This window comes from Episyrphus balteatus, chromosome 3, assembly GCF_945859705.1.
Source record: "Episyrphus balteatus chromosome 3, idEpiBalt1.1, whole genome shotgun sequence".
Classification (NCBI taxonomy): Eukaryota; Metazoa; Arthropoda; class Insecta; order Diptera; family Syrphidae; genus Episyrphus; species Episyrphus balteatus.
The window spans coordinates 51264671-51278723 of record NC_079136.1 but is presented as its reverse complement, the minus strand read 5'-3'; the positions used below and the strand labels follow the sequence as shown (position 1 = coordinate 51278723).

At 30.8% G+C, this 14053-nt stretch overlaps 1 protein-coding gene and 1 long non-coding RNA gene across 2 annotated transcripts in view; one reads left to right on the top strand and one right to left on the bottom strand.

The window, feature by feature from the left end:
• LOC129913053 (phosphoinositide 3-kinase adapter protein 1) overlaps positions 1-8869 on the bottom strand; it is a 72276-nt gene extending 63407 nt beyond the window's left edge. The window contains exon 1 of the mRNA XM_055991443.1: positions 8788-8869. The gene's annotated coding sequence lies outside the window, so the exon portion shown is untranslated. The remainder of the gene's footprint in view (positions 1-8787) is intronic.
• A 1240-nt stretch (positions 8870-10109) lies between these two features.
• On the top strand, positions 10110-11025 carry LOC129913054 (uncharacterized). Its single transcript, XR_008771970.1, has 2 exons — positions 10110-10725; positions 10854-11025. It is a non-coding gene; the product is annotated as an uncharacterized LOC129913054 (long non-coding RNA).
• The last annotated feature ends 3028 nt before the right edge of the window (positions 11026-14053 follow it).

Sequence of the window (14053 nt, the reverse complement as noted above, 5' to 3'; positions counted from 1 at the left end):
TTATTATGTGCGCGCTCTTACCCAAGATTTTGCGCGATCTTACCCTGACTTTGGGGAAAGAGCGCGCACTTCGACTTAATTTGGTTTTTGTTTTTAATCATATGAAATATTTAAACTAAAAAACTTTTTTTCTGTGTTTTCTTGTTCCCAAAGTATAGGTTTATCAAATCTAAAAAAAATTATGCTGATATCTCTTACAATTTCGCTTTAAAGTGAAAAGTGCGCGCACTTACACCAACTGACTCTATTTTAAGTTTAAAATGGTGAAAGGAGGCTGATATTTTTTTTTTAAATATTGTTGCGTTTAACACTTAAGGCCAAAAACCTAGGACATTCCTTAGGCCAGAACAATGGACAACTCTGTTAAACAAATCAAAAATCTCTGATGGCCACAAAGTAACACAAAAACTAAACAGAATTTTTGCTATTTTTCGCCATGTTTCTTTTGATACGTTTTCAGTTCAAACTTTCAGTAATTGAGTCACTAATTAACTTTATCCGATACCTAATTAATTAATTTCTAAACATCATTGGTACATGAATGTTTTGATTTATTGTTACAAACTTTTTAATTAGTGTGATTGAAATTCAAGAGCCATACTCAAAAACTGATCACATACTATTTCGTAACATAATAAAATTGTGTGTGGATGGGAATTGTAAATTAACTTACCTACTGGAAAATGATATTATTTGTTCCTTTAAAATATTAATGAATGTGAAAATAAATTTTTTTTGTTGTCTAAGTATTTTTAGTGTTATAGTAACAATTTTCTTAGAAAATAATGTTAAAGTTTCACATCAATATTTTTGCTAAAACAGAAAAATAAAAAGTTGAGAGACAGGGAAGTTTTATAGATATTAATCAAGGTTTTATTACATTTATACATATCTGCTTCTAACGCACCTAGTTTTTACAAAGCCATAAAAAGGATAGGTGTTTTACGCCATAAAATATGTTGAATTTTTAATTTTCTAATTTCGCTATAAAAATTTAGAATATAATGCGTTGGTATGTTAATTTGTTTTTTCTATGTTAAGCATTTAAGAATTTCAAGACCTCATTATGAGAGATTTCAAAAAAAGAGAAAACAAAATTTACTGCCAAAAACATTGGAATTTGAAGAATTGTCTTAAATGAATCTTTTAAATGACTTTGATAACTTTTCAAATACGATTTTTAAGGATCAACCAACCAAAAAAAAAATATTATAAAAGTTAAAATTAAAAATTTAAACCATGTTTGGTTCCACCTCAGTGGGACATAACTCCATAATTCCATTATGGACTTATGTCCCACCTTAACATAAATATCGTTGCACGACAACATGGCAAACACCCGATAAAAGAGCAAGGCCTTAGAACTCTCAACCATTCTTGTGCACGTGTATTTAATTTGCAAGAATGGAAGGGACCTACAATTTACCAACGAGTTCAAACGGCTGAACAGTAGGGTGGTCCATTTTTTTAGATTTTACATTTTTGCTGTTCTCCACTTAAAAACTTGTTACATATCGTCGGTGAAACCAGAAAAGTGTGTAACTCTATTTTAGCAAATTTTATAGGAGAGCAAAAAAACAAAATCGTTTTGAAGGCATTTGTATGAGTTTTCATTTTCGAATTTGCTAATAAAATAAAAACTATGAACTTTAAGGGGATTCTGAGTTTAAGGAACGGTAGATAATAGGTTTGTCTAACAGATGGCATTCAAATCTAATTTTCAGAAAATTTGGAGTTACACACTTTTCTGGTTTCACAGACATTTATACATATATTTTGTATTAAAAAAATATCAGCCTTATAGCTGAGGTGGAACTGGGCACTCAACTAGGAAGGTGCCCATACCTACAAAATTAACTTTTTTTCAATTTATCTGGTGAAGTTAGTGGGGATTTAGTATACTTTTTCATGTTTCTCTTTTATAAAAAACCGTTGGTTAGTGGATATTATACAGATTTGTTTTGTTTATTGAAATTCGTGTGTAATTTTTTGTTCTGCTCAAAAATAATAAAAATAAACGAATGATAAATGAGTTATTCGACGTGAAAAAAGATGAAATTTGTTTACTCGGTTGTCGGGAACTTGTAACCTTATCAATTTTAAGAAAAATTACAACTCGAAGACAAGTTCTATTACGATATCATCAGATAATAAGCTGATGAGCGCCCTCTTCCCATCACTTAAGAGGGCTTAAACTTTTAGCGTATGGTGGTATTGTGATTAACAATAAAACAGGTGGGGACGTTAAGATTTATATGGTTCATTTTTTTTTTGTCTTATAACGTGGGCCACATTACTGAACAAATTTGCACTTTTCATGACAATAATAACCTTAAAGGCTTTTTCAATTCCTCTCAAGTCGTAAGAAAACCTCTTCATGCTCACATAGATGCCCACCACTGGGAATCTAACTCAGACATCTGGCTTCATAGTCCATCACACTAACCATCCACAAAAAAAAATTTATAGACTTATGTCCCGTTTTTTTTATAATGTAAAGAATTCTTCAAAATGTTTTTTAATGACTGGCATTATGGCTTTCCAAGTAAAAGGTCCAAAAAGGATAATCTAATCGTACATTTCGCCGAACAGTGAAACAAATATTTTACATCGTTTTGGATAAAGTTGTTTTATTGTATTTTGTATTTCAAATGCTAGAGTTCGGCTTCATGCTCTCTTAACACAAATATATGCATTTAGTATCGACCATTCTCTTCGTCGTTGGATTAGGACTTAGAAGCTTCTTTTGAGATCGTTAAATGCAAGCGGAACTGTAGGGTCCTAAGTCTCTTCTTCATAAAATAAATGCTGATGTGCCACAGGGTTCCATTTTGTATCCAACTCTCTTTTTAATATTCACAAACGTTTTCTTGTCTGAAACATCTAATCCATTTAAATGCTTTGCCAAAAACACCATCTATAGCATTTTGATATTCGTTTATAAATTTGTGTGCCTTTTATTCAGAAGCTCATTAAATTCTAATCTTGAAAATATTGTGCAAAGGTAAATCAGAAATCCAAAAATTGTATGGAAATTAATTCTACAAAAACTCAATGCTGTTTACTGCAGTTAAAGCGAACTATCGCCCCTAGTTTGGACTATTGTAGTCACTATCAAATTATTTCCATACGAAAAATGAAATACAAAACTTCTAGAGTTCCTTCCCCTGCAACAATTTTATAACTTAAACTTTTGACTCAATTTTAAAAATAATTGTGATTTATCGAAAAATTAGCTATGAATCAGAGAGCTATAATGCAATTTTTTTAAATGAATTTCTTCGTCATAATCAACAAACTCAATAAAGTTTTTTGGTTGAACGATTCATTGATTCTTCAGAACGTGAGAATTTTAAAAACAATCATTTTCTCGCTGTTTTATACAATGACTCTCCAAATTGGTTCTCCTACACAAATTTTGTATCTTTATTTTAGTTTCAGCCTCTTCAACAATTGTTGTTGTTGCACAATTTTACTAAACATTTTACACATTAATACTAATAAATCTGAGCGTTCTCACATTCCCAAATCATAATAATACGAGAGTATGAGTATACGCAAATTTTTTCTTGTCTAAATTTTAACATGAACAAAAAAAAAAAGCATGCATAGAGAGTAGCAGCATATTTGTATTATGTAGTTTGTAGCATCAGAATCATTTATCAGAAAAATTGCTCTTAAATTGCCCTATCGAAATCAGTATTTAACTACTTAGGACTGCACAGACACTATGGAGAGAATGAGATTATCCAAATTACAGTGTAGTCGAAAAGTGGCAAGTGATTTATTATTATAAGTTATTTATTATAATAACAGAACAAATTTAATAATACTATTGGTATTAGTTTTTACTTAAGGGGTAATAACACCTTGTAAACCACGAAATCGAGCGTCATTTTCATCAGCGTATAAAACAAAGAAGAAATATTATTTTCTTTTGGTGTTTGTTTAGTTTAATTAAGTATATTAATAGGTAACAGAATAGGCTAATGTTAAATTTTTTAATGATGTGAAATTTTTTAAATGGCGGTGTATTTCAGGATGATAGTAAAATCCTGTGCTCCCATCGGGCGACCAACTAACTCCTACAGTTCTTAACCGATTGGGCTGAAATTTTGTGTGGAGCTTAAAAATACTATTCTTTAGTGAAGTACGTAGGATTTTTTTTTGAAATATTAAAATTTAACGATTTTATGGTCTTTTTTTCAACGAATTTTGTTTTTGGAATGAAATAATTTTTTCAAACTAATGCCATTTCTTTAAAAATTCATATTTTAAAAAAAATTTTTTTTTAATTTTACTATAATCCTGAAATACACCGCCATTTAAAAAATTTCACATCATTAAAAAATTTAACATTAGCCTATTCTGTTACCTATTAATATACTTAATTAAACTAAACAAACACCAAAAGAAAATAATATTTCTTCTTTGTTTTATACGCTGATGAAAATGACGCTCGATTTCGTGGTTCACAAGGTGTTATTACCCCTTAAATAAGTGAGATATCTTGTGTTGCAACAGAGAGGGGTCGGATTCCATTAAATCAAAACAAATTTTATTTTCTGAGAAATGACGATCAAATCCAATCCCTCTCATATATTTCTTAGTCTATACCTAGTCTTGGATTTGAAAACCTATTATATTGATAGCTGATGTAAAGGACCGTTGTTGATCGCTAATGTTTTAAGGAAAAAATTCTAAGAGTCCTGCAAGTTGTTGGGTTTTTTGTTTTGCAAAAATACATTTTGAAGAAGTTTGATAATAACATTCACCATTTCCTATAACTTCTTTTACTATTGGTTTTCAGGGCTTCTTACAACCATAACCATAAACAATTCTTTGTTAATTATAATTGTTAAAGCTTTTTTATGCATGTAGAATGACTAAAAATTTTACATCGATACATATCACTTTATTGTTTAATTAAAAACTGCAAATGATAAAAATTTTATACTGTCGGTAGACAAAAAAAGGTTACGCATACACCACACTGACCCGCAAATCTTAACATTTATTAATTGAATGGCTCAAGATATCGTTTACTCGTTGAAAAGCAAACAAAAAATTATATATACAAATTTTGGAATTGAGTGAATGCGGTTCAAACTGTTTTATTGGATTTCAAAACGAGTGAAACCAATCGAAAACGACATAAGAAAGCAGACAACTTTATCGTATTCAGTTCCTAAAAATAAAAATAGGCCGAAACAATTTGAAGATCTTTATTAATAGTTGTTGCTTTGTCCTGACAAGGCAACTTGGATGATTCAAGTTCGAATTTTATTGCTGCTTGGTTTCAAACAACTCCAAAGCAAAAAATGATTGGTAAAGCTTTGTGGCGATATGTTCTTGTAGAATCGAAAAACACACTTTGGGCTTTTTTAGTCCTAGTAACCAGTGATAACAAAAATTTCACAGTAGATTTAGAACAGGCAAATTCAGTGAATTCGCCTGTAGACAGCAAAACAGTCGTGTAAATCATTATGGTAAAGCTTGGTGAGATATAGGCACACTTTTGAGAACACATATTTAACATTTGAACAATTGTTAGCTTTAAGATCGTCTTAAGCTATTAAAGTTTATCAACTAAATTGCTATTCTCACATCTGTAAAACCATTTTTACTTTTTGCTTGTAAATGGATGTTTCTCTTGTAAAGGGTGTGACATAAAATCAAATGTTTCTTTAACATTAAGATATTGTATTAATCACTTTTCACTCATGTTTAAGTTTACTATGTTTTGTACTTTTTTTTTTAAGTTATATTTTTTTTAATTTTGTCTCACGTTACAATAGGTCTAGAAAATATGTAACACACGATATCGTGCAATAGGTGCCACTCGTTTGGAGTAATTCCTAAAGACTGTGTTTAATGAAACATAATTCGTTCATCTTCGAGAAACACAAACAATTGAGCCTATTAAGAGATTGAAACAAAAACACGTCTCCTAGAGACGGGCAACGCATCACCAAAAAAACTGCATAATGGTCAGAGTTAATTTTGAAGAAGATCGAGAAAACTCTGTATTATGATAAAACAAACAACAACTGTATATTTTCTGAATTACCTACATTTATAAACTTCTCTTTTTATCGTCGGTCGGCGTTAAGCAAAATTGGTCTAAGTCACAAAAACCAAATTTTACGGGGGACGATTTTTAATTTTCAAATTGATTGAAAGCGATATTTTTTTGCTCGTGGGTAATTTAAGTTATGTTTTTTATAAAGTTTGTTCTTTCCTTTTGAATAAACCATACACAACTTACTTCATTAGTAAATACATACTATTTTGTAATTTTTTTAAAAACTAAAAACCCAAAACTGGACAAAGAACAATTCCTATACAATTACGCACTTTCCTTAAATAAAAAGTGGACTAAGAACAAAATATGATGGGGCTTACAACAAGAATACTCAGGTCTCATTTTCAGAAGGCTACTTACCTGTTTTATTGTTCGATGTCCCATTAAATTATATTATCTGCTGAAGAAATCTTTTAGTCAAAAATGCTTTTCAAATTCGGAAAGAGCACTCTCAAATAAGTAAAACTGCATCATTATCTCATTTTCGGTAAAAAGTGGATTTAGAACAATTTTGCTTCCCGCCAACGATATACATATACAATATACATACACTGCGCGTCACTTGAATAGAAACAACAATTTTTCTTTAGAAAAAAGCGATTGGCGCTTTGGTGAGGTAACTTAGTAGATTTTTGGTTTTGCATTTTCAAAGAAGAATTTTTAACAAACAATGTTGTAAAAACGAAAAACTCAAAACAGAAACCGGGTGACCATTAGTTGCGTTTTTTTCGCATTACTTCACAAAAAACAGTGTTTTTTTTTTGCGTCACTTGAATAGAAACAAGCTCTAAAATTAGGTAAAAATGATGAAAAATCATGGTCAACACTAATTTTAGTAAAGCAATATTAAACTTTGACATTATTTGCACATTATAACCAATTATGGGCTACGAGCTACTACCGAGCTACGAGCACTAGGGTGTCCGTTATTTCCCAAAGTGATGTTTTCGGGGGAGACACCCCCCAGATCGAAAGTTTAGGGCCTAAATAAGGGGAATTTAGCAAAAAAAATGTTTTGGAGGTCATTAACCCGTGCCTCTAATGTCATACTTTCCCCATACAAATTTGTATGGGAAATTTTAAACTCATACATAAAATTTTTTTTCTCTCGAGTTAAATCATCTATTTTTAAATTTGTTTGTTGATTCTGGTTGGAAAATGGTTGGTTTTTAATTCTTTTCAAATATTGCATTCAAAAATTTGTGTATAAATCAAAAATTTTAATTTTTTAAAATTTTTTTTGAAATTTTTGCCGTTTTTATACGTTTAAATTTATTTTTCTTGAACTACAAAAGATATGTTTACAATATTTTTATTGAATTTTGTTTAAAAATTATTCACCTAAAAAATGACATCAAAAAAGTTGCAAACAAGAAAGGGTAAAGTATTTAATAATATTTATTTATTATAAAAACGGCAAAACTTTCAAATAGAAATTTTAAAAAAATAAAATTTTTGATTTATACACAAATTTTTGAATGCAATATTTGAAAAAAATTAAAAACCAATAAAACTGCATTTAAACATATGTGATAGGTGAAAGCAAAAACTACGTAAAACAGCTAATAATTTCAAAAACCGAAATAAAATATAAAAAAAATTTTTAACGAGAAATTTTGAATGTAATCTTTTAACTCATACATTGTTAAATTTTTCTCTGTCCTTGATTTGGGTCTCACCTGTCTTATTTTTTTATTAAATTACTAGTTTACGATATTTTAAAAATATTCTTATCCAAATTTGGCAAATTTTTCAATATCTTTCGCAATTTTGCATAGTGCAAGTGCATTTCCAATGTTAGCTCCTAATTATGCATTTTCTGTGATGCCTAATGGTAGCTCGTAGCCCATAATTGGTTATAATGTGCAAATAATGTCAAAGTTTAATACTGCTTTACTAAAATTAGTGTTGACCATGATTTTTCATCATTTTTACCTAATTTAAGAGCTTGTTTCTATTCAAGTGACGCAAAAAAAAACACTGTTTTTTGTGAAGTAATGCGAAAAAAACGCAACTAATAGTCACCCGGTTTCTGTTTTGAGTTTTTCGTTTTTACAACATTGTTTGTTAAAAGTTCCTCTTTGAAAATGCAAAACCATAAATCTACTAAGTTACCTCACCAAAGCGCCAATCGCTATTTACTTAAGAAAAATTGTTGTTTCTATTCAAGTGACGTACAGTGTACATATTATAAATATATGAAAATATTAACTGCCACCTCCTCAAAATTTCTCACAAGAGGGAAGAAATTTTATGAAATCATCCAAATTCATGGAATCAATCTGCAGATAGCAAAAATTTTCCATCACCGTTTTTTTTTTTTTTTTAATGATGCAAAAATGCGTTTATTTTTTCTTCATCTCCTGAATGGCCCCACTGATTCATTTGCCCCAACGTCATTATATCTCACAGTGCACATTATTCTGTTTTGTTCGCATATGCACATCACCATGGGTTTTCGTATATTTTTGCACCCCCGCTTCACTAAATTAGTATTTCCGGCGACATACAACAAGACACAGCCAATTTTTTTCATTTACAACAGTAAAATTATGAATTATATTTAAAAAGCAAGAAAAAAAAAAACACAAGACCAATAAAAAATTAGATCGTTTAACTAAAAATAGGTCATCTACGTAGTTTTGTATTTATAAAAATAAAAACTAAATAAAAATCATAATTATTAATAATAACAAACTCACCCCTCAAATTAATATAACATTTTTTTTTCAAATAATTTTTTTGAGAAAACACAAAAATTATTATCATCTGTTTTTTTTTGTTGTCTCTTCTTGTTCAAAAATTATGATTTCTATCACTCTCCTTTTGTCCACTATAAATCACTTTAATTTATATTTTTTTTTTTTGTTTTTTATTTTTATTAAAATTGTTTTTTTTTTTTTAATTTATGCGATGTCAAACAATTATTTGGGGTAGTATTTCAAATAATTTATGCTTCTTCGTTTATTTATTTATTTTTTTGTTTTTGATAATTTTAGATACCACACGACACATTTTTTGGCGAATCTTTCAGAGAGTAAAACAGAAAAAACAGACTGTCTCTCACCCACACTATAATTATGTGATGATAGAAAAACGCACGTTTTCGACTAAAGCGTCTTTTTCGAAAAAAAAAATAAATAAAAACACAAAATTTTCAATTTTATTTTCTCATTTCTCAAGGAATTTCACTTGTTCTCTCTTCTTTAGTTATTTTCGAAACGAAACTTTGTGAGAGCAAAATTTAATTGAAAACGAAGAAAACGATGATGATGATGATGAAGACGATCAACTTGGAACAGACCGTTTTTATTTAATTTATTTTTTATTTTTTCGTCTTGTTCGTATAGGTACGAATCGGGTATTCATATGATATCGAGAGCTATGCTACCGCTAGAGAATACTAATTACGCGCAAGTCTTGGCATTATTTTCCAATCATATATACAATCAGTTCGAATAGGCCATGCGATGATGGACAGCTCGAATGTATCTTTCACTTGTTCCAGAGATAGTATATTTTGCCTATCTCTCTTTGGAACGGACGACTATGATGGACGATGGTTTCCCATCAAAATAAAGTTCTTGTCCCTTGGTCGGGGTTAGTCGCGCCTTTTGGTCGTCTCCGTGATAACTTTCGATTAATTTGAAAGTCCTAAAAGATTCGTTTCACGATCGTCGTCGTCGTAGTTGTCCACCTCCACCCTTTGCACTCGCGGATAAAAAAAATATAAGATTTGCAACCGATTTACTGTGAGATGTAGACTCGTCAGACGATATACACACTGCAAAGTATCTTAGGCTAGAACCCCAGCCAGGTCCCAGAGCCAGAGCACGAGCGAACTTTAGAGAATGAAATTCAAAATAAATAAAACGGCGCGATGGCCGACTGGCGGTTGGCTGTTGTTAGCTGATGGCTGGTCGCTGCTGGCTGGCTGGCAGTAGCTATTTATTTTTTGTATCTTACTTTTTTTTCGTGTACACACATTCGATTTACAAATCTTGTTTCAGATTTTCTTTTTTAATTGGGGATTGGAAAAGTTGAAATGCGCTACCGGTGGTCAACATTTGCAACCAAATAAACAGGACGGAAGGAACTAGCGCCGCGTTGTTGTGAGAAATGACAACAGAAGTGTCAAGCTGTCAAGCCTGACATTTTTTTTTTTTTGTAAACAAACACTTTTCTTTCACATTCAGTGGTCGATTATTTTTTGAAAAAAGTCACATTTAAAACATTTATATTCATAAAAAGTAAATTAAATATCAGAATGTTAAAAAAAACTTCATATAATTCAAGTAAACAAGTGCGGTGTCGTGTTATTTACATAAATTTCGTTATTTCTGTCGTCGGTCTCTATCCCCTTTGTGTTTGGCAACCTCGAAGTCGTTTTGTCGGTCGCATCTCGGGCTGCGCAAAAACGAACCCAAAAAAAAAAGAAACAAAAAACCTTGCGTGAAAAGTTGAAGATCAATAAAGACAACAAAATGATTCCAACTGCTGGTGGCAAGTCACAACAACAACCGAACCAGGATCTAAGAAGAAGGCTGAACATGAAGCAGAACCAACAAAACTACACAACAACAGCAGTGTCATCACCAGCAACATCAGCAGGGGAATAAAGATAAAGTCATACTACGTAGGTAAGTTCTATTTGGTCAGAAAAACATATAGCTAATGGAGCTTTAAACTATCCTGCAGCCTGCACAGCTACACATTTAAAAGAATTTTTTATTAATTGAAAATCTTCTGTTTTTATCCTTTCTTTCAGATCATCATCTGACCTCCTAGAACCTAGATGATAGTCTAACGATTAGATTAAATGGTAGCAGAAGTTATATTAATAAATAATTATAATTATAAAATGAAAGAAATAATATCGCTTTATACAAATAATAATTGAAATAAAAATGTATATATATTTGTATGTACATACAAAATAATTTAATTTTTTTTCTGCTCCTGGGTTATTTCCTAAAATAAATGCAGTATCTATGTAAGTATTATCTGCTCTCAAGTTAAGTTAAGTTAAGTGGTGCATTTAAACACTGGCAAGTTTTCCTTGAAGGAACCACTGACCTCAATGCAATTACAATTTTTGTTTATGCAAAAAAAAATCTATTCATATAGTTGTTCAATTAAAAACGAAGAAAAAATAACAACAATAATAAAAAATTATTTTTATTTTAAATTGAACGTATTCAAAATAGGTTTAATATTTAAAAGATTAAAAATTTAATCTGCGTAACAGCATTCAGTATAGTATTTAAACAATTCAATTTGAAAGTTATAAATTAATGTAATTTCAGCAGACGCAATACGGCTTCATCATTCCTTTTATATATATAATTTGTAATATAATCGCCAGGATCCTGATGCACCTGCAGGCCTGGTGTTTTTTTTTTAACTTTCATCGGTAGACGATGTTTTTTCACTTGAATGCATTCGGATGATCTAATACGGGCATGTTAATGCTTACGGCTACAGGTGCTGAAGAATTGTCTCCACTTCTTTGTTGTTGTTTGGCATTAACCTGATAGAAAAACATATTTTTATAAAAAAAATCATGCTAAACGATTAAAATCAAATACCTACTTACCTCATTGCCTGCCTCAGCGGAATCTGTTATGGGATAATTATGTTGAAGGTGATTCCACCGACTGCAATCTCCCGAATTGTAATCACCAGATTATCATCTTTTCCGCTCCATCTCTTTCTCTACCAGAAGATTGCCTATTGCGTCCAACATCAATGTCAGACTTATGGGAATGCATTTTTTCAAAAATGCTCTCAATGTCTGCTTGCAATATTGAAGCTGTGTTGTTTGCATTAGAGCTCATTACCATGCCGCTGAATTACTTATATCCTTGCCTTCACCACAAATAAAACTCTCGCTTACACTGGCCGATGATGTTGAGGATTTTGTGCTTACACCCGCAGTTGAATCAATTGATTTTAAAGACGTCTTCTTGAAGAAGGTCAGCCAACATATGTATTTGACATTTTGAAGAATCGAATTGCTTTGGAATCCACTCCAGCCTCAGATGACTCTGAGAGCCTAGTCTTTTTTTTCAACAGCTTTTTCGTAGTTACAACATGGGGCTGGGCTGGTTGCATCTGTTGATATTGTTGCTGTTGGGCCCGTTTGTTGCATCTTGGGAAACGACAAAGAGCAAGTTCCACATTTAATGATATTGGACTGATGAGCTTTAGCCGAGAAAACATTCGTTTTCTCATACATCAAAATCGAGACGCGACCGCACAACGATTTCGGACGACAACAACACGATGGTAACAAAATATTTAATTCCGAATAAGTTTTATAAAAATTACGTTAACACGACACTAATATTTAATTTGTATGAACTTCTTTTTTAAGATTTTTGTATTGCTTTTTATGTATTTAATTGTATTAAACAGAAAGAAAACATTGAAATGCGAAAGAAAATTGTTTGTTTACAAAAAAAAAAAAAAAATGGCCTGACAGCTTGACGTAAACAAAACTATTTCCAATTTGTGAAGGCTAGGTGGCGCTAGTTCTTTCCGTCCTGTATATTTGGTTGCAATTTTTGACCACTACAGCGCTAGTAGTATATCCTCCAATCGCCAATTATGTTTTTTTTTTTTTAGTGAGAGGAGAGTGTAATCAGCAACATACAGGGAGAGATAGAGAGAGAGAGAGCAATGCGAAAGAAATGTGGGGCTATGCTATGAGTACGATATTTGATTGAATGGCCTCTTCTAGTTTGTGAAGTGTGTCTTTATATTTACTTAAAAAAACATGTGTTTTGTATGAACTTTAACGACACCAGAGTGTTGAAGAATTTATGCCCCTTTGGACTTTTGTCTCATTTATGTAGGTATACCTCATATTAATTGTATTTGTAGCTTTTTTAGGGTTACAATCATTTTTTTGGGGCGATTCTCATTTGATTTGACGTGACAAGATTTTTATATTATGCTTTTACTGTAAATATATTGACCTAGATCAGTAATTGGAGAATAGTTTAGATGGCTTGAGGTTTTACAGGTATATTGTCCCACTAGAATTTGTATAAATATTTTTACTAAGCAGAAAGAATTGAAAAAATTTGAAAAAAAAATATTTATTAGTTCTTTAGCATTAACTATTCCCCAAAGGAATTCGACCTAGGAAGAATACACACACGAATGACAAGATGCTGCCGTCGTTATTACTTCTTATTTTTTTTTTTTAATAAAATAAGAAAACTCAAATTAAACCACTTATCACTATTTGGCTGTTCCTATTATCTGATTTGTGTTGTGGTACACTATGGCGTATGTGTAATATTTTTTTTAATATGATTTGAAGATTTTGAGTGCATTTTATTACTTTGGATTTTTAAAAATTTAACTCCAAATAAAAATCAGTTTTTTAAAGAGTTTTACATGAACAAAAGGTTTTACTCGAAAAACTATCATTTTGAATTTTACATAACTGTGAATTCTGGTAAAAAAGTTTTTCATGTTCTAAACAAATCCCCTTTTGATCAATGTCACAACTTAAAAAACACGGTTTTTCAGAAGAAGTAAATCAAACAGCTAAATTTACATATAAAACAGATAAATTTGATATCGAAAATTCTGCTCCCTAGCGGCGAGATTTTCAGATAGAGTCACGTTATTTAGTACAAATGTAGAACTTGAGCTTGTGATCTCGAATATTAATTAGAAATCGACACTTTTTGAGTTATGACACTATCTTTCTCAACGTGCAATATAGTGCTTTGCATAAGTACTATAACCGCATGTTGAAAAATCTAAGAGAGTAAGAGACTATTTAAACGGAATTTCCTTTTATGCAAAAACAAAGTACAAAAAGATAATTTAAGATCTTGAGAAACAAAAACACAGTTTTTTAGTGTTTCATAAGTAGTATAAAATCGCATTGCATTCTTTTCATTTTAAATAACTGTCTCTGCAAAATTTTGTCTGGAGTTTTAAGAAACC